Source organism: Canis lupus, unplaced genomic scaffold (genome assembly GCF_011100685.1).
Source record: "Canis lupus familiaris isolate Mischka breed German Shepherd unplaced genomic scaffold, alternate assembly UU_Cfam_GSD_1.0 chrUn_S1546H1734, whole genome shotgun sequence".
Taxonomy (NCBI): domain Eukaryota; kingdom Metazoa; phylum Chordata; class Mammalia; order Carnivora; family Canidae; genus Canis; species Canis lupus.
Window position 1 is genome coordinate 231,479 of NW_023330385.1, and position 21,090 is coordinate 252,568.

A 21,090-nucleotide genomic window follows, 5' to 3' on the forward strand; every position below is an offset into this window, starting at 1 on the left:
GATGCCCAGTTTTCTAACCTGTGTGTCCTACAAAGCATAAGATATTTCCTATCTAGTCTTTTACAAAAAAAAAAAAAGTCACTCATCCATGTTTTAGGTAAAGAAGAATGGAGGATTGGAATAAAGTTCAGGAGAAAATATCCAGACTAGAGCACCAGAAGAGTTTTTACAAGTGAACAAAGAGAAGGAAGAAAAAGATAAAATGTGTGTATATGGAATAAAGTCTAATTTATGTGATTGCAAACGACGAAACACAGAAGAGAAAAGGTGATGCTAACATAATACTTGAAGAAATAATGGCTGAGATTTTCTAAAAATGATAAAATGCATCATCTATAGATTCAAGAATGATAGATCCCAGGCAGTTAAACACAAACAAGCAAACTACATAAGACATCTGAATCTGAGCATATTAAAATATAAGTTAAAAAGAAATTAGAAACTGAAAAGCAGCCAGGGGTGGGAGCATTAAGAGAAGTTTAGCCTTCATGGAGTAACAATAAAATCAACAGTTAACTATTATCATCTTAAGTGATGAAAGCCAGAAGAGAATGGAATAAGCTTTAAATTCCAGAAAGAACATGACTGCCAAACAGAACTCTATATCTGTATCTTTTGGACTGAAGAATAGAAATAAATATCTCGAACCAAAATAAAACGGAGTGAATTCATCAGCAGCACACTCTCATTTGAAAGAATTACTAAAATTACTTTTTTCCAGGACAAAAATACAATAACAGAGAGAAACACTAAAATCATTAAGGTATAGAGTAATGGAAAGAAAAAATGTGTGGGCAAATGTAAGTAAATTATGACCCTAAAAGCAGAAACAATAGCTCATGGAGTATAAAATGCACATAAAATTAAAATACATGAACTACATAGAGCCTATGATCCAGAACTCCATCCCTAAAGGTCCGTGCATAGGGCATTTACACACACAGCCAAAAAGACAGGGATAATCAGGTTTATTAAAATAATAATTTTTTCTAATAATTGAAAACAAGGTAAATGCACCTTCAGAGAACTGCTTCTAATTACAGGTAAGAGGGATCCCTGGGTGGCGCAGTGGTTTAGCGCCTGCCTTTGGCCCAGGGCGCGATCCTGGAGACCCGGGATCGAATCCCACGTCAGGCTCCCGGTGCATGGAGCCTGCTTCTCCCTCTGCCTGTGTCTCTGCCTCTCTCTCTCTCTGTGACTATCATAAATAAATAAAAAAAATAAAAAAAATAAAAATTTAAAAAATAATTACAGGTAAGATGTCCAGAACAGCAAGAGACCATCATTGCCCTTTAAGAGCGAGAAGGAGTCAAACTGTAAAAGCCTTTGTGTTTTAAGCCCATTTTAGAGGCAAAGGTCTCAGGAAGGCTCAAGGTGTCAACTGACATGAAGACAGACGTTTCCCAGGGCAGAGGGGCTGGGACTGGGGAGAAGGGCTGGTCACTGTGAGCACCCTCCTCTGGGGATGGAGACGAGGGCAGGTTCACAGGAGTATTCAGAGGAGGGAGGGCAGGTCACAGGAGCACCCTCCCCTGGGGATGGAGAGGAGGACTGGGTCACGGGAGCACCCTCCCCCAGGGATGGAGAGGAGGGCCAGTCACATGAGTACCCTCCCACCCTCCAGGCCCTCCCGGGGCCCTGTGCTGTGTCCTGCCCCTGGAGCATCCTGGTGTGGAGGCGGCGGGCTGGCTAGTCCGGGGCGCCAGGCTGATGGACCCCCGGGGACCCTCCCCCGCAGAGCGTGAGGGGTCCAGGGCCACCCCGAAGCCTGGCTGTGTCCTGCTTCCCACAGGAAGGGAGACACAGGCCTAGGCGAGGCACTGTTGGGCCGGAGCCAGTAGCCGAAGCCTTCATGAAGAGCAGGGGGACCAGGAGGAGGTGGGAGCCCCCGACCCCCGGACATCACAGCACCCCCTCGCCTGCACCCTGAGCTGCCCACACTGTGCTCTCTGGGCGCTGGGCCTGGCTGCACCACCGGCCTGGCCACAGGGGGACCTGGCCCCGAGGTGCAGCGGCCTGGCTCCCAACTTTCTGGACGCTGCTGAGCAGGGACATATCTGGGTGTGAAGTGTCCTTTTTGCATCTATGTGATCACAGTTCATCAGACACATCGATGGGTGGAAGGAGCTGCTCAAAGGGGTCTTTTTTTTTAATTTTTATTTATTTATGATAGTCACAGAGAGAGAGAGAGAGGCAGAGACATAGGCAGAGGGAGAAGCAGGCTCCATGCACCGGGAGCCCGATGTGGGATTCGATCCTGGGTCTCCAGAATCACATGCCCTGGGCCAAAGGCAGGCGCCAAACCGCTGCCCCACCCAGGGATCCTCAAAGGGGTCTTAAGGCCTGCAGGACAGGAGGTGTGTCCAGAGTGGCTTTAAAGGCTCGAGTCAGAGCATCTCCGTAATCCCCTATAAAGGCAGCAGGATTATGTCCTTGCTTTTCTTTTGGTTGCTGCGCTCTCAGATTGCAGAGAATGTCCATAACGAAAGTTTGTTCTTAAGTAAATTCATTCTAAGGAGACCCAGAAATCCCGTGCGACTCCCTTTGAAAGGCTGCGGTACGGGGCACGTGTTCGTGTGAGTGGCTCAACCTTCAGAGACTGTCCCCCGTGACCGAGTCCCCATCGTGCCTGCTTCTGCAGCATTCTCCTTGTTACAACCCCATCACTGAGCCCTTCTGAACACCAGGTGCCACCCTAGTTAAGTCTCAAATAGACAAATCGCTCATCTTGTATGTACTGGTAACTTTTGTCAAAGCCTTGTCGGGGTGGCTTTATGTCCTGTTTCACAAGTACATGAAGCTCCTTCTCTTTTTCCTTCCAACCTGGAAAGATCCACTTGGCATTCACTGCCCAGGAGGCAGAAATGCAGGTCTCTCTGTGCTGTCTACTTACTTGCACTTTTTTTAAATAATAAATTTATTTTTATTGGTGTTCAATTTGCCAACATATAGAATAACACCCAGTGCTCATCCCGTCAAGTGCCCCCCTCAGTGCCCGTCACCCATTCACCCCCACCCCCCGCCCTCCTCCCCTTCCACCACCCCTAGTTCGTTTCCCAGAGTTAGGAGTCTCTCATGTTCTGTCTCCCTTTCTGATATTTCCTACCCATTTCTTCTCCCTTCCCTTCTATTCCCTTTCACTATTATTTATATTCCCCAAATGAATGAGAAAATGTTTGTCCTTCTCCGCTTGACTCATTTCACTTAGCATAATACCCTCCAGTTCCATCCACATCGAAGCAAATGGTGGGTATTTGTCATTTCTTATGGCTGAGTAATATTCGATTGTATACATAAACCACATCTTCTTTATCCATTCATCTTTCGATGGACACCAAGACTCCTTCCACAGTTTGGCTGTTGTGGACATTGCTGCTAGAAACATCCAACAGCACAGGCCCCAGGAGCACTAGGCGACCGGGACACAGCCCAGGATCCGGCCTCCCCCCGGGACAGGCAGAGGCCGGGAGGGCCCAGGACAGCTAGGACCCTCCTGCCTGGAGCTGAGCAGATCAGCAGACCCACCCCCGAGCATCCAGGCCCCTGCAGCAGACAGAGAGCTCCGGAGTTTACTGCGGGAGCTGAATCCAGGGCTCCAGACCTGGCCCTGCCACTGTGGTTGTTCCTCCTGGGGTCTCACGGGGTAAACAACCCCCACTGAGCCCTGCACCAGGCAGGAGGCAGCTCCCCCAAGTGCTAACACCTGAAAATCACAACAGGCCCCTCCCCCAGAAGACCAGCTAGACAGACAAGTTCCAGGGGAATTTAAGGGACTTAAAGTATACAGAATCAGAAGATACTCCCCCGTGTTTTTTTTTTTTTTGATTTTTGATTTCTGTTTGCTTCCCCCACCCTTTTTCCCTTTCTTTCTCTTTCTCTTTTCTTCTCTTTTTTCTTCCTTATTTCTTTTTCTCTTTTCTTTCCTTCTTTCTCTCCTCTCTTTTTCTCCTTTTCCCAATACAACTTGTTTTTGGCCACTCTGCACTGAGCAAAATGACTAGAAGGAAAACCTCACTTCAGAAGAAAGAATCAGAAACAGTCCTCTCTCCCACAGAGTTACAAAATCTGGATTACAATTCGATGCCACAAAGCCAATTCAGAAGCACTATTACACAGCTACTGGTGGCCCTAGAATAAAGCATAAAGGACTCAAGAGACTTCATGACTGCAGAATTTAGAGCTAATCAGGCAGAAATTAAAAATCAATAGAATGAGATGCAATCCAAACTAGAAGTCCTCATGACGAGGGTTATCGAGGTGGAAGAACTAGTGGGTGACATAGAAGACAAGTTGATGGCAAAGAGGGAAACTGAGGAAAAAAGAGACAAACAATTAAAAGACCATGAGGAAAGATTAAGGGAATAAACGACAGCCTGAGGAAGAAAAACCTACGTTTAATTGGGGTTCCCGAGGGCGCTGAAAAGGACAGAGGGCCAGAATATGTATTTGAACAAATCCTAGCTGAAAACTTTCCTAATCTGGGAAGGGAAACAGGCATTCAGATGAAGGAAATAGAGAGATCCCCCCCTAAAATCAATAAAAACCTTTCAACACCTTGACGTCTAACAGTTAAGCTTGCAAATTCCAAAGATAAAGGGAAGATCTTTAAAGCAGCAAGAGACAAGAAATCCCTGACTTTTATGGGGAGGAGTATTAGGGTAACAGCAGACCTCTCCACAGAGACCTGGCAGGCCAGAAAGGGCTGGCAGGATATATTCAGGGTCCTAAATGAGAAGACCATGTAACCAAGAATACTTTATCCAGCAAGGCTCTCATTCAAAATGGAAGGAGAGATAAAGAGCTTCCAAGACAGGCAGGAACTGAAAGAATATGTGACCTCCAAACAGCTCTGCAAGAAATTTTAAGGGGGAACTCTTAAAATTACCCTTTAAGAAGAAGTTCAGTGGAACAATCCACAAAACAAGGACTGAATGGATATCATGATGACACTAAACTCCATCTGTCAATAGTAACTCTGAATGTGAACGGGCTTAATGACCCCATCAAAAGGCGCAGGGTTTCAGACTGGATAAAAAAGCAGGACCCATCTATTTGCTGTCCACAAGAGACTCATTTTAGACAGAAGGACACCTACAGCCTGAAAATAAAAGGTTGGAGAACCGGGATCCCTGGGTGGCGCAGTGGTTTAGCGCCTGCCTTTGGCCCAGGGCGCGATCCTGGAGACCCGGGATCGAATCCCACGTCAGGCTCCTGGTGCATGGAGCCTGCTTCTCCCTCTGCCTGTGTCTCTGCCTCTCTCTCTCTCTCTGTGACTATCATAAATAAAAAAAATTTAAAAAAATCTTTAAAAAAAAAAAGGTTGGAGAACCATTTACCATTCAAATGGTCCTCAAAAAAAAAAAAAAGTCCTCAAAAGAAAGCAGGGGTAGCGGTCCTTATATCAGATAAACTGAACTTTACCCCAAAGACTGTAGTGAGAGATGAAGAGGGACACTATATCATACTTAAACGATCTATCCAAGAAGAGGACTTAACAATTATCAATATATATGACCTGAATGTGGGAGATGACAAATATATCAATGAATTAATAACCAAAATTAAGACATATTTAGATGATAATACACTTATACTTGGTGACTTCGATTTAAGGCTTTCTGCACTGGATAGGTCTTCTAAGCACAACATCTGCAAAGAAACAAGAGCTTTAAATGATACACTGGACCAGATGGACTTCAGGTATCTACAGAACTTTACATCCAAACTCAACTGAATACACATTCTTCTCAAGTGCACATGGAACTTTCTCCAGAATAGACCACATACTGGGTCACAAATCGGGTCTGAACCGATACCAAAAGATTTGGATCTTCCCCTGCATATTCTCAGACCATAATGCCTTGAAATTAGAACTAAATCACAAGAAGAAGTTTGGAAGGACCTCAAACACGTGGAGGTTAAGGACCATCCTGCTAAAAGATGAAAGGGTCAACCAGGAAATGAAGGAAGAATTAAAAAGATTCATGGAAACTAATGAGAATGAAGGTACAACCATTCAAAATCGATGGGATGCAGCAAAAGCAGTCCTAAGGGGGAAATACATCGCAATACAAGCATCCATTCAAAAACTGGAAAGAACTCAAGTAAAAAAGCTAACCTTACACCTAAAGGAGCTAGAGAAAAAACAGCAAAAGTGAATATTTGAATTTTGGATTTCATGATGAAGAATCACCTTAGCTTAAATATAATAGAAGATTCACACCAGAACAGATGGACAGATTTGAATACATAAATATGTATTAAACCTTTTGTATCAAAACATGCATATTTTAATATACACTGGTGTAAAAGATTGAACATATTTAAATCAAAATATTTTAGTAGATATTAAATTATATATATATAATATATATATATAATATTAATTATAATTAAATTAAATTAATTAATAATTATTAATAAATTAAATTTAATTTAATTTAATTATAAATTATAATTTATTCAATTAAATTTATATATATATATATAAACAATATCCCTATCCATTTCTATATTTTACATATTAACTACAATGGCCATGGCTTACCTATATAATAAATTTTTTTTTTTAAATTTGAGTCCTTTTTGAAAGTGTTGCTGATGGCTAAGAATGAGGTCAGGCTACAGTATTTGATAACTAAGCCAAATTAAAATTTCATTTCATATTTTAAGTAGCATATACACAAAAAACAAATTCAATAAAAAATGAATCAATAAAAGTAATATTAATTTTCATTTTTTAAATGAACATAATGCGTTTTAAGACAGATTTTATCCTCCATATTAAAATTTTTAAAATATATAAAGCTAAGTGTAACATTATCAAATCTACTATATCATATTCCATTAGTTCATGTCCTTTTCTTCACTTGATGCATTGGATGGGAAACACTCAGAAAAAATATCACTCTAAGTATTCATAATTTCTATATTTAACCAAGCTTATTTATGCATGCATATATATATATATACATATGTATGTATGTGTCTGTTTCAAGATGTTTTAGAGGGAGTGCAGGTTTCCTCCCTTTCCTGTCAGAGAAGCACACACCTAACAAAAAGGAAGGAGGATGAGGGACTCATTTATGGACAGTTCTGCATTATACATAAAAATAACTTATATTAAGTTTTTGGCATGTGAGTCCAGAATAATAATGCTGGATTGTTATATAATCAAAAATGTTAACTTTATGGATGAGCGAGTTGTGATGCCAAGGCCCATATATGCATATATTCTTAAAAAGAGTATAACTACAAAATTTATATTTAGAAATATAAAACTTATAATAGAGAACTTATAAAATCTACACTTCCTAAGTTTAATATATTAAAATTTCCTTTTATTGGCATTGTTGTCTTTTTTTATGATAGTCCCACAGAGAGAGAGAGAGAGAGAGAGAGAGAGAGAGAGAGGCAGAGACATAGGCAGAGGGAGAAGCAGGCTCCATGCACCGGGAGCCCGACGTGGGATTCGATCCCGGGTCTCCAGGATCGCGCCCTGGGCCAAAGGCAGGCGCTAAACCGCTGCGCCACCCAGGGATCCCTTGGCATTGTTGTCTAACTGAACTTTCCAATGTGCAAGTGTTATAGAATAACAAAGTTTAATCGATATTATCTAAAATTCATGTGCAGCTTTTACTGATATTTTGGCAAATATAGCACTGGATAACATCAGGAAAGTAGTAAAGTTTTATGCTTTTGTTCCCAAAAATTAGCAAAAGAGTAAAAACAATCTATAAAAGTTGAATCCGTTGAATATTTTCATCACTCAACACCTACTCACATGGAAATGTGACTGTAGAATAAGGAGAGAATATTTAAAAATTGCTACCTCTAAATTAGTTAGGTATAAAATGAATTACTATTGCTCATTGCATTCATATAAGTGTCCCCAAATATAGGTACCTCAGAAAAGTTTTGAGGCCTGTGATACAACATAATGGAATACTTCTAATTTTTAAATGCAGATTTACCGTTAAATGTGGAAAACAATATATAACATGATTTGTACTCTGTTGACAATTTACTATTGTTTAAAGTGTTTAATTTTGGGGCGCCTGGGTGGTGTAGCCAGTTCAGCATCCAGCTCTTGGTCTTGGCTCAGGTAGTGATCTCATGGTCCTGAGATCCGCCCCCGTCACTTCATGTTCAGGTAGGGGTGTGCTTGAAATTCTCTCTCGCTCTCCCTCTGGCCCTCCTGCTCATGCTCGCTCTCTCTCTACATCAAAAAAATAAGTCTTAGGAAAAATGTTTACTTCTATGAACACACGGAGTTGATGGATGCTCCCTCCGTGACAGCTTGCCAGCCCGGTTCTGCCGAACATGAAGACGTGGTCGGCCCATCGATACATGAATTCCACAATTGCATAATTCTTTGTTTACTTGAAATTTCTACACTGCTGACTTTACAGTGGTATTTTCCATTATTAAATGGTAGTTGGGACCCATACCGCAAATGACGTGTGCACTGTTTGCAAGGTTGCGAATCTGAATGTTAGAGTACATGCACGCACACTTCTAGTCAGAGTTGGTCGTAGAACAAGGGTTCTGAAACTTCAGTTTGCATGACAATCTCATGGGGGCCTTGAAAATTCCTGGGCCCTACTACCTCAGTTTCTGAACTCCCTGGAGTGTGTTTAAGATTTGCTCTTCTAGGGATTCCCTGGGTGGCTCAGCGGTTTGGCACCTGCCTTTGGCCCAGGGCGCCATCCTGGAGTCCTGGGATCGAGTCCGGGTCAGGCTCCCGGCGATGGAGCATGCTTATCCCTCTGACTGTGTCTCTGACTCTCTCCCTCTCTCTCTCTGCCTATAAAAAGTCTAAAAAAAAAAAGATTTGCTCATCTAACAATATTCCACCTGATGCTGGTGCTGTTAGTTTTGTGGTCCACATTTTGAGAACCAGTGATTTACAGGGAAAAATATTGGACAGTAGCTGGAGGGTCACAAAGTCTGTTTGATCCATATTGTTTGTTGCTTCAGGAGAATTTTTAAAAATTCACATTTAAAAATTACTTATTCTGATAGGACATTGAAAAAATATGGTTGCTCTTTTTTGCTTATTGATAGATAAATTCGGAAGTGGGATGACAACTAGACCAGCGTTTTGCACACTGGAAAATGATTTTCTTTTCATATAGTCATTCCCTTGGCAAGTATTTATTCATCAGAATACCATTAAATTGTCGTTGGAGTCTCTGGTGGATTAAAACAGCCTGACTTAATTTCACACGCATGCATGCACACATTTTATATAGGAAAACAAATACTTTGACGTGCCTAGGTTGGAGAAAAAGTTGTGAAATATTGCCTGTGTGCCTGGCTTTTGAATTGCTGTGAATTTCTGGTCAGTTTTCAATGACATGACTCACATAGTATCTTGGTAAACATTAAGTGGCTAAGACAAATGACCCTCTCTCCAGTGAAGCTCCTGAAAGATGATGAAGATTACAACTTCTCATGATTGAAACTGGTTGAAAATTATTGCCTTCCACTGAGGGAAAATCCCAACCTATTCTTTTTGATCTGTGCACATTCTATGAAAAAAAAATGGCAAGAACAGGGATGAATTTTTTTTCCTTCAGTGTGTACCAAATTTAGAAATCGGACATTTTCAAATTTTAAAAATTTCTAAATCTGTAGTACCTTTTGAAATATTAATGGGTATTAAGTCTTGAAACAAGATAGTTTCAATGTATGTATTGTTAGCTCTTGCAGATTAAGTGATAGACTTGACGGCCTTTGCACTTTTCCTCTAGGCTTCATTATATGATATTGAGAAAAATTAAAATCAGTACCTAAGAATTAAACATTATACATTTATAGAAGTATATTTGAGGCAACAAGTGCCTATTAAAATATTACCTTATGTTCTGTTCACAACTAGAAAGTCGTAACAGTGTTGGAGTCAATCTTTCACTTTATGGATTTGTAAACTCTAAATAGAATTAGGCATAAGGTATTAAATGATGCTGAGCAAAGCAGTAGGGAAAAGTCAATTAAATGAAGTGGGGAAATCATCCAAGTTACAAGGTAGACTTGCTCCATAGCTATCTTCTCTCATTTATTATAATGAGGCCAAGTGGATGATATCAAACAGCTAAAAGAATATATGCAACAACATGAAATGTTCTAATAACAGTAAATATAATTTTTGAATACTTTGATAACCTTCGAGACCGATTTTTAACTTTAAAATGGAAATTAAAGTTTGTGAGACATAAAACAAAATTTTAACGTGGCATGTATGTAAAAAAGCTATAAAATGAATATCGACTCGGATTTAACTTTCATGCTTTTCAAATAACATAGGAATAGAAAAATAACAGCAAACAAAAATTAAATTGAGAGACCAGGTCATTAATATCTACACTTCTTGCCACCTCTTCTCTCCACCAAATATCTTGGTTTCTTGCTTTAGGGAAATTTAAATCCAAAGTCTACAAGCCATCAAAGCTATAAGACCAGGTATACAAAGGTAGCATGCCCTGGGGTCTTGACTTTTTTTATGTTAATAGATCTTATTTTGAAGTAGATAATAGATTGTTTTTAAATTTAGCTATCTAACGATTTGGATGATTTTTGGGTAAGTGTAACTACTTATCTCACAGTTTTAAACAGGGATAAGAATTTTAAACCTGGCTATATTGAGAGAGCATGGACTCCTGAGAGTGACCCCGTAAAACATCTGTTAGGAATCCTCTTGTAGGGTCAATGGCAGGTCTTATCTCGAAGCTAAGGAAAAACAAAACAAAACAGAATTCAAATTCTTGATTTTGTTAACATCAGGTTAACATTCTGTTAACATCCCAACTAACATAAAATAATTCCTTGAGTAGAAATAGAATAGAATTGACTTCCCTTTTCTCAAATCAGGCAGCCCTAGCAGTGAATTAAAACCATGGTAGTCAGACTGTCCTTAAACACACAACTGTTAATATGCCGTGAAAGACATTGCATCCTGTGTCATTTCCAATGCTCTGTAACAAATTACCTGGAACTTAGTGGTATAAAACAATACAGATGTATTAGTTGCATGTCTAGAAGAAAAAGTCTGAAATGGTTTTGTAAGGTTAAAATCAAGGACTGTGTTTTATCCGGATGCTGTAGGGAAGATTCTGTCCCTTGCCTTTTCCTGGTTCCGGAGGCTGCCCTCCGTCCTTGGTGTGTGCACCTGCCCCCCTGTCCTCAGCCGTGTAGCCACATCCTCCTTCACTCTGACCTTCCTGCTTCCCTCTTACACTGGTTCTTCTGATCATATTGGGTTTCCTGGAAAATCCGGGACAATCTTCCCATCTCAGAATCCTTAACTGAATCACTTCTGCAGAAGCCTGTTTGCATGGCAATATGATATGTTCCAAGGGTTACAATGTGGGCATCTTTCAGGGGCCAATATTTCTCTTACCCGAGACAGGAGCACAGTTTTTATGTAATAATAATGTGTAGTTTCTGTGGAGTGTCAAATGGTGTTCCCCCTGAAGGTATGCCCACGTCATATTTCTGGAAACAGGACACGTCTGTCACCTTATTTGGAAGAAAGGATCTTTGCAGATGTTAGGTCAAAGATCTTGAGAAGAAGCTCCTTAAACCCTCCCCTGTCCTTGAAATGTGCCTGCAAACTACTATTCTCATGCCGGCAGCCCTTTTGGGGATGCAGTCTGATGAGAGTGAGGTGTTCTTGAGACAATTAAGATGTTGTTGAGAGCAAATAACTAAACCAAGTTAAGTCCTCTGTATAAACTTTTTTTAAATATGCACAGAGCCTGATGTGGGGCTCGATCTCACAACCCTGAGATCATGACCTGACGTGAAATCAGGAGTCTAATGCTTCACGGACTCAGCCACCCAGGAACCCCTAAACTGTTAAGTCCCAGTGCGTGGGTGGGTGTGAGAATCTCCTTGTCTTGGGGCCACTTAGGATAAGCCTCATATTCCCTTGTTTATTAAAACAGCCACCTGCCAATCTGGAATCCTCTGTTGCTTTCTCTGGGATCTCCAAGCCCCCTGTGTGTGGGGGCCACATTCAGATTTCACCTGGGGAGCCCTCAAGGTTGCAAACCAACAATACAGCCCGTCACAGGAAAATGACATAGTCTCTAAATGTGAAAATGTCTGAAAGGCATATTTCGAGTTCTAGAAATTTTTCAAACAAAGATTAAAAATAACTTTAATAATCATAGTATTCATATGTACATTTGAATATACATTTATACATTTATAATCTGTACATTTATAATCTTAAAGATTTTCATATTTTTAAGAAAGATCTTATTTATTTATTCATGAGAGACCCAGACAGACAGGCAGAGACACAGGCAGAGGGAGAAGCAGGCTCCATGTAGGGAGCCCAATGTGGGACTCGATCCCGTTACCCTGGGGTCATGCCCTGAGCCAAAGGCAGATGCTGAACCCCTGAGCCACCCAGGTGCCCAGATTTTAGTATGTTAAGACACATCTTTAAAGACTGTGTAGAGGTGTCGCCTGGCTGGCACAGCTGGTTAAGCATCCAAGTCTTGGTTTTAGCTCAAGTCCTGATCTCAGGGTCTTGGGATCAAGCCTCACATTGGGCTCTGTACTAAGTGTAGAGTCTGCTTGAGATTCTCTGTCTCCTGCTCATTCTCTCTCTAAAATAGATAAATCTTTAAAAAACTGTATAGAAATATCATACCTAGAGATATACCCAAGAGGGGTTTCTTGTTTGTGATAATTGAAAGATAAATACGTATCTCTGCTATGAACTCTTGTTTCAGGAGTTGAATAAAATTTTACAGAATTGAAAAATGATGAATTAAGCAAAACAAACCTATAAATCCCTTTCCTTCATACTGGTGGACTAAAATGGTTTGTATGAAAAAGAAAAGATTGTATATAACATTGTTATTCTGGGTACCAAATATAAACTTGTAAATAAATTCACAATATGATGAGTCTTTAAGAGGATAGTTGATAGAGTGAGTCATTCATTATTGGTGCCATTATTTACATTTTTCATTTCCTACAAGTTTTCTTGGCGAGATGCTAGATAGAAAAATATATTTCATTTTTTTATTGGTGTTCAATTTACAAAAATACAGAATAACCCCCAGTGCCCATCACCCAATCACTCCCACCCCCCGCCCTCCTCCCCTTCTACCACCCTTAGTTCGTTTCCCAGAGTTAGCAGTCTTTACCTTATGTCTCCCTTTCTGATATTTCCCACACATTTCTTCTCCCTTCCCTTATATTCCCTTTCACTATTATTTATATTCCCCACATGAATGAGAACATATAATGTTTGTCCTTCTCCGACTGACTTACTTCACTCAGCATAATACCCTCCAGTTCCATCCACGTTGAAGCAAATGGTGGGTATTTGTCATTTCTAATAGCTGAGTAATATTCCATTGTATACATAAACCACATCTTCTTTATCCACTCATCTTTTGATGGACACCGAGGCTCCTTCCACAGTTTGGCTATCGTGGCCATTGCTGCTATAAACATCGGGGTGCAGGTGTCCCGGGGTTTCATTGCATCGGTATCTTTGGGGTAAACCCCCAACAGTGCAATTGCTGGGTCATAGGGCAGATCTATTTTTAACTTTTTGAGGAGCCTCCACACAGTTTTCCAGAGTGGCTGCACCAGTTCACATTCCCATCAACAGTGTAAGAGGGTTCCCTTTTCTCCGCATCCTCTCCAACATTTGTTGTTTCCTGCCTTGTTAATTTTCCCCATTCTCACTGGTGTGAGGTGGGATCTCATGGTGGTTTTGATTTGTATTTCCCTGATGGCAAGTGATGCAGAGCATTTTCTCATGTGCATGTTGGCCATGTTTATGTCTTCCTCTGTGAGATTTCTGTTCATGTCTTTTGCCCATTTCATGATTGGATTGTTTGTTTCTTTGGTGTTGAGTTTAAGAAGTTCTTTATAGATCTTGGAAACTAGCCCTTTATCTGATATGTCATTTGCAAATATCTTCTCCCATTCTGTAGGTTGTCTTTGAGTTTTGTTGACTGTATCCTTTGCTGTGCAAAAGCTTCTTATCTTGATGAAGTCCCAATAGTTCATTTTTGCTTTTGTTTCTTTTGCCTTCGTGGATGTATCTTGCAAGAAGTTATTGTGGCCGAGTTCAAAAAGGGTGTTGCCTGTGTTCTTCTCTAGGATTTTGATGGAATCTTGTCTCACATTTAGATCTTTCATCCATTTTGAGTTTATCTTTGTCTGTGGTGAAAGAGAGTGGTCTAGTTTCATTCTTCTGCATGTGGATGTCCAATTTTCCCAGCACCATTTATTGGAGAGACTGTCTTTCTTCCAATGGATAATCTTTCCTCCTTTATCGAATATTAGTCGACCATAAAGCTCAGGGTCCACTTCTGGGTTCTCTATTCTGTTCCATTGAACTATGTGTCTGTGTTTGTGCCAGTACCACACTGTCTTGATGACCACAGCTTTGTAGAACAACCTGAAATCTGGCATTGTGATGCCCCCAGATATGGTTTTCTTTTTTAAAATTCCCCTGGCTATTCGGGGTCTTTTCTGATTCCACACAAATCATAAAATAATTTGTTCTAACTCTCTGAAGAAAGTCCGTGGAATTTTGATAGGGATTGCATTAAACGTGTAAATTGCCCCGGGTAACATTGACATTTTCACAATCTTAATTCTGCCAATCCATGAGCATGGAATATTTTTCCATCTCTTTGTGTCTTCCTCAATTTCTTTCAGAAGTGTTCTATGGTTTTTAGGGTATAGGTCCTTTACCTCTTTGGTTAGGTTTCTTCCTAGGTATCTTATGCTTTTGGGTGCAATTGTAAATGGGATGGACTCCTTAATTTATCTTTCTTCAGTCTCATTGTTAGTGTATAGAAATGCCACTGACTTCTGGGCATTGATTTTGTATCCTGCCACACTGCCAAATTGTTGTACGAGTGCTAGCAATCTTGGGGTGGAGGCTTTTGGGTTTTCTATGAAGAATATCATGTCATTGGTGAGGAGGGAGAGTTTGACTTCTTGTTTGCCAATTTGAATGCCTTTAATGTCTTTTTGTTGTCTGATTGCTGAGGCTAGGACTTCCAGTACTATGTTGAATAGCAGTGGTGAGAGTGGACATCCCTGTCTGGTTCCTGATGTTAGGGGAAAGGCTCCCAGTGCTTCCCCATTGAGAGTGATATTTGCTGTGGGCTTTTCGTAGATGTCTTTTAAGATGTTGAGGAATGTTCCCTCTATCCCTACACTCTGAAGAGATTTGATCAGGAATGGGTGCTCTATTTTGTCACATGCTTTCTCTGCGTCTATTGAGAGGATCCTATGGTTCTTGTTTTTTCACTTGCTGATATGATGAATCACATTGATTGTTTTATCAGTGTTGAACCAGCCTTGCATCCCAGGTATAAATCCTACTTGATCATGGTGAATAATCCTCTTAATGTATTGTTGTATCCTATTGGCTAGTATCTTGTTGAGAATTGTTGCATCCATGTTCATCAGGGATATTGGTCTATAATTCTCCTTTTTGATGGGGTCTTTGTCTGGTTTTGGAATTAAGGTGATGCTGGCCTCATAGAACGAGTTTGGAAGTACTCTATCTCTATCTTTCCAAACAGCTTTAGTAGAATAGGTATGGTTTCTTCTTTAAACGTTTGATAGAATTCCCCAGGGAAGCCATCTGGCCCTGGACTTTTGTGTCTTGGGAGGTTTTTGATGACTGCTTCAATTTCCTCCCTGGTTATTGGCCTGTTCAGATTTGCTATTTCGTCCTGTTCCAGTTCTGGTAGTTTATGGCTTTCCATGCAGGGATCCCAATGAGAGACTTGATCCTGGGTCTCCATGATCAGGCCCCAGCCAAAGGCAGATGCTAAATTGCTGAGCCACCCAGGGTGCCCTATTCATTTGTTTCATTTATTTATTTATTTATTTATTTATTTATTTATTTATTTATTTATTTATTTTAGTCACAGAGAGAGGGAGAGAGGCAGAGACACAGGCAGAAGGAGAAGCAGGCTCCATGCACCAGGAGCCCGATGTGGGATTCGATCCCGTGTCTCCAGGATCGCGCCCTGGGCCAAAGGCAGGCGCCAAACTGCTGCGCCACCCAGGGATCCCTATTCATTTGTTTCTAATAGTGATTAAGAAAAAATCATTTTAAGATACATTGAGTACCACGTGCCAGTTCAAAGTTACTATGGTTTTTTTTGTTTTTTTTTTTTACTTTTCCAACTGATGTAGATACTGAAAAGGAAACTGACAATATTCAGTTACCTGGCAAATAAAATACATATACATAAAATATACATAAAATATATATTACAAATAGTGACATTCATATATATCAAAGGAAAGGCTAATTATCTAAGTTTCTAAGAGTGAATTCCACATCATTAATTTGTCCAATGCAATAACATCTTGTGGAGGCCTGTAAATGCAGCAAAAAGAAGTTTATTAAGTAATCGTGTCATTTCTGCATCTAGAGAACAATATGGTATCGGTGATCTAATTATGATTAATATTACGTTTAAACTGGAATATTTAAATTAAGCTAGAACTTTCATGTTATAAGACAGGGGAACTACAAACAAACCTTAAAAGAATTTCCAAAACCCTGGTCCAGAAAGAGAAAAAAAGATCAGGCACCTGAGAGGTTCAAGGAATTGACTGAATCATCATGTGTACCTACATTCCACTTAAATGACAGGAGAGGCATCCCTGGATGGCATAGCAGTTTTGCGCCTGCCTTTGGCTCAGGGTTGCGATCCTGGAGACCCGGGATCGAATCCCACATCACGCTCCCGGTGCATGGAGCCTGCTTCTCCCTCTTCCTGTGTCTCTGCCTCTCTCTCTCTCTCTCTCTCTCTGTGACTATCATAAATTAAAAAAAAAGAAATGACAGGAGAGCAGAAAAGAAGCTCCATTATCAACACATGAAAAAATTTTAGAAAAGTCTGGAAGATTAGAAATCAGGGTTGAAATGATAGATAACCACTGCAGAAGAAATCTCAACCCATAACAGACACAAGAAAAATGTTACAAAGAAGAACCTACTTCCCAAGGAAACCCCAGAGAAACTTCACACTTGGAATGAACTGGTACACAAAACCCCACTGGACCCTCAGCCAATCACCAGGGAGGCCAGAACTGGGGCTGCTTAGCTTGCTGTCCCCAAGAGAAACACCCAGAACGGCTGTCTTTTACATAGTTGAGGATTTGTTCTGGGAGTTCCTTGTCTGGCTGCTGAGGATAAAGAGAAGCAAAGCATAGCCTGAATTTTTTGAACCTTGGTGGTAGGCAAGGGGAGGAAAGGACAAGGACAGTAAGCTCCACTAAGGAGTGAGATTCAATAAGGGAGAGAACACAGAACAAAGCCTTCTCTCCCTTGGCATTATCACCACACTCCACACTCCTGTGAAGGAGGAGGAGACAGAGGAGGGGGAAGAGGTAAGGTGAGTGGGAGAAGGGAGAGGGGAGGAAGAGGAACGTATAGTGTGTGTGTGTGTGTGTGTGTGTGTGTGTGTACATAAGCAGAATCCTTGTGAAAAGTTGTAAAAATATGAATCAGACTGTTAACAGTTATCATTTGGAGGCTGGGAGAAAAAGTAGTCTGTATTCAATACAATTTTAGGGTTTTTTGTTTTGGTTTTTACAATGAACAGAATTGTTGTAATTTTTAAAACAATATATATTAGAAAATTCCAGGAAGAGACAGAAATGATGATCATAGTCATCATTTCTGGGCAAGAAAGTCTTGATGCAAAAGTTCAAAGCACTGAAGCAAATCTAACCATCAGCTACAGTTAATTAACGGATGTTCCTCTAATAGTTAAACATCCTTGGAAGTGTTTTAATTCCAAACCTCCAGAAACTATAAAGTTATTTGTAATTAAGAAGGTAATTAACTTCTATACAATTGTTACTTTTTTGTGCAAAAAAAATACACAAAAAACAACACACTCAGCAAAAGAGACGTCTCTTTCTAAATTAACTCAAAGTGGTAATTTCCAGGGTTTGGAAACCACTTCCTAAGAGTTACCCAAAGCAACAAAGGACTCACCTAATGAAAATTTCAGAAGACAATCATAAATCTTAATACTTATCTGATCAATACCCAAGAAATTCAATTGAAATGTCTTTCCAGAATATTAATCATTAGATTCCTGATGGCCTTCATAGCAGCAAGAAAAGATAATAAGTTTTAATTTTAAAACATGGTAACAGGGATCCCTGGGTGGCGCAGCGGTTTGGCGCCTGCCTTTGGCCCAGGGCGCGATCCTGGAGACCCAGGATTGATTCCCACGTCGGGCTCCCGGTGCATGGAGCCTGCTTCTCCCTCTGCCTGTGTCTCTGCCTCTCTCTCTCTCTCTCTCTCTCACTGTGTGCCTATCATAAATAAATTAAAAAAAAATAAAAAAAAACACCTAAAAAAAAAAAACATGGTAACATTAACTTAAACTGCAATCATAAGACAGACACAGCATGCCTATTTAGGGGCTCCGTAACAAAAGAAAATTTTAATGTACCAGTTAAAACCTGAACTTAGAGTAATAATAGCATTATAGCCACCAAGGTCCAACCACATGTTTTGTCTGTTTGCCAAGATATGGTAAGAAGAGAAATGTCATTACAGGTATTTCTCCACTCTATTTATTTAATAGAAATCTCTAGGTACCTTTCTAAATATAATTCCTACCACTGCCCAAAATCTCCCCCTTCATTCACTACCACAATAGTTTTCAGAAATATCCCTAAACTTCTCTAGTTTAATCACATAATAACTCTTCACTATATTGTTCTCCTTCAAAATTTCCCATTGTCAGAACCTGCCAGATTCCTAATCCTGGAGCTCTTTTGAGCTCTTGGGGCAATATTCCTCACGTGTAGACTCACCCCCAGGCCAAATTCTGTGCCCTTTGGCAAGAATTTAAAGGGGGTTGACCTGAGGATCCCTGGGTGGCTCCGCGGTTTGGCACCTGCCTTTGGCCCAGGGCATGATCCCAGGATCGAGTTCTGCATCGGGCTCCTGGCATGAAGCCTGCTTCTCCCTCTGCCTGTGTCTCTGCCTCTCTCTCTCTCTCTCTCTCTCTCTCTCTCTCTCTCTCTCTCCTTGCTCTCTTTCTTTCTCTGTGTCTAAAATAAATAAATAAATAAATAAATAAATAAATAAATAATAAATAAATAAATAAATAAATAAATCTTCAGAAAAAAATAAAGGGTATTGACCCAATCTCCTGGGAACTCAGCAACTCCCCATTGTCATTAGCATGGCTCTGCCCTGGTATTCCAGCTCTGGTGACTACTTTCGTATTCTGATCCTGACATTTACCTCTCTTATTCTAGCTATCAGTTTCTGGTCACCAGGTTTGTGGCTCATTCTCCCGAACATAGTTCCCTCCATTAGAGAAAGTCACCCTTTACATTTACATTTTAGGAGTTAACCCCTTCCTAAACTCTGCCTGGAGTCTGGGGTCCTGCTTATGGTTCCTGCTATGGGCTCCAGGTGATTCTGTTGAAAATGCTTGAGCTGGGGGCACTCAGGGTGGCTCAGTCAGTTGAACATCAGACTCTTGGTTTGCACTCAGGTTACAATCGCAGGGTCCTGAGATTAGGTTCTCCTGTCAAGCTCTGTGCTCAGCAGAGTCAGGCTGACCCCCTCCCCCATTCTGCTCCTCCCCCTGCTTAATCTCTCTCTCTCAAATAAATAAAGTCTTTTTAAAAAGTGCCTTAGCTGGGACGCCTGGGTGGTCAGTGGTTGAGCATTTGCCTTTGGCTCAGGGCATGATCCCGGAGTTCCAGGATCGAGCTCCACATCCGGCTCCCTGCATGGAGCCTGCTTCTCCCTCTGCCTGTGTCTCTGCCTCTCTCTCTGTGTCTCTCATGAATAAATATATAAAATCTTTAAGAAATAAAAAAAATAAAAATGCCTTAGCTGAAAGAAGGCTGACATGATCTTTCAAAAAGCAAATATTCTTTTTCTAAAAAAGTTATTTCTTTTAGAGGAAGAGAGAGAAAGCGAGCATGAGTGGGAGTCAGAAGGAGTAGAGGGCAGAAGGGAGGGCATCTTCAAGCAGACTCCCCGCTGAGCTAGCAGCACCATAGGAGGGGGGGCCAATCTCACGACCCTGAGACCATTACTTGAGCCAATACCAAGAGTCCCATGCTTTATGGAATGAGCCACCCAGGCACCCGAAAAGCAAATATTCTTCAACCAGTGGTTTTCATTGTGTTGGTAATCAGAATACAACATAGAACAAGTGGTTTTACGTTATCTGTCTCTTGCATTATATCATCCATCATTCTGAATTTTTTGTTTTTCAGTCTTTTTTTTAAAGATTTTATTTATTTATTCACGATAGACATTGAGAGGCAGAGACACAGGCAGAGGGAGAAGCAGGTTCCATGCAGGGAGCCTGACGTGAGACTCGATCCCGGGACTTCAGGATTGCACCCTGGGCCAAAGTCGGGTGCGCTAAACTGCTGAGCCACCCAGGGATCCCCTGTATTTCAGTCTTAATTCATTTTGCTTTATTTGTATATCATTTTCAGCTAATTACTTTTTACTGTAAGCTGTTTGGAGTATCAAAAAGCTGCAGTAGTCCAAATGTCCAACAAGAGAAGTTGCAATAAATTAAATGCTTAAAAAATGGTTTTAAAAAGTATCAAATGTAATTTTTGGGGGGGCATACACTCGCATTATTTTATTTTGCTTTTCCAGTCTGAAGCTACTATCATGGGCATTTAGTTATACAAATCACACAAAACATAAAAGACCAAGACACCCAGAGTGAGATACATGGCAGAGATGAACTGGTAGGGGGGCTGGCAGGGGCAGGGCTGGGAGCCAGGGGCCTGCGGTTTCCCGATGGGGCTCCCGGTGGAGGGTGACGCCTAGCTTCATCCCACCCCGAGACCCGAGGAGTCTGGTCGGACAGGGAGCACCGATCACACCGGGAGGTTCTGGCTTAGGTGGCGAGGGAGCTCAGCACCACCAGATGGGGACAGAAGCATAGGCAGGCAGGAAGGAGGGGGCCAGCGAGAGCCTCCTGGGGAGGTAGGGGCAGGTTCTGGATTCAGGGGAACATCCTGCACCTCCCCCCAACTAGCAGACAAGGAGAGCACCAACTCCTG

The 21,090-nt window shown here is 41.0% G+C and overlaps 1 long non-coding RNA gene across 1 annotated transcript; it reads right to left on the reverse strand.

The window, feature by feature from the left end:
* Positions 1 to 8,015: 8,015 nt before the first annotated feature.
* LOC119878366 lies at positions 8,016 to 11,817 on the reverse strand. Its single transcript, XR_005386814.1, has 2 exons — positions 10,635 to 11,817; positions 8,016 to 8,218 (listed from the first exon to the last, which is right to left on the reverse strand). It is a non-coding gene; the product is annotated as an uncharacterized LOC119878366 (long non-coding RNA).
* Between the last annotated feature and the right edge of the window lie 9,273 nt (positions 11,818 to 21,090).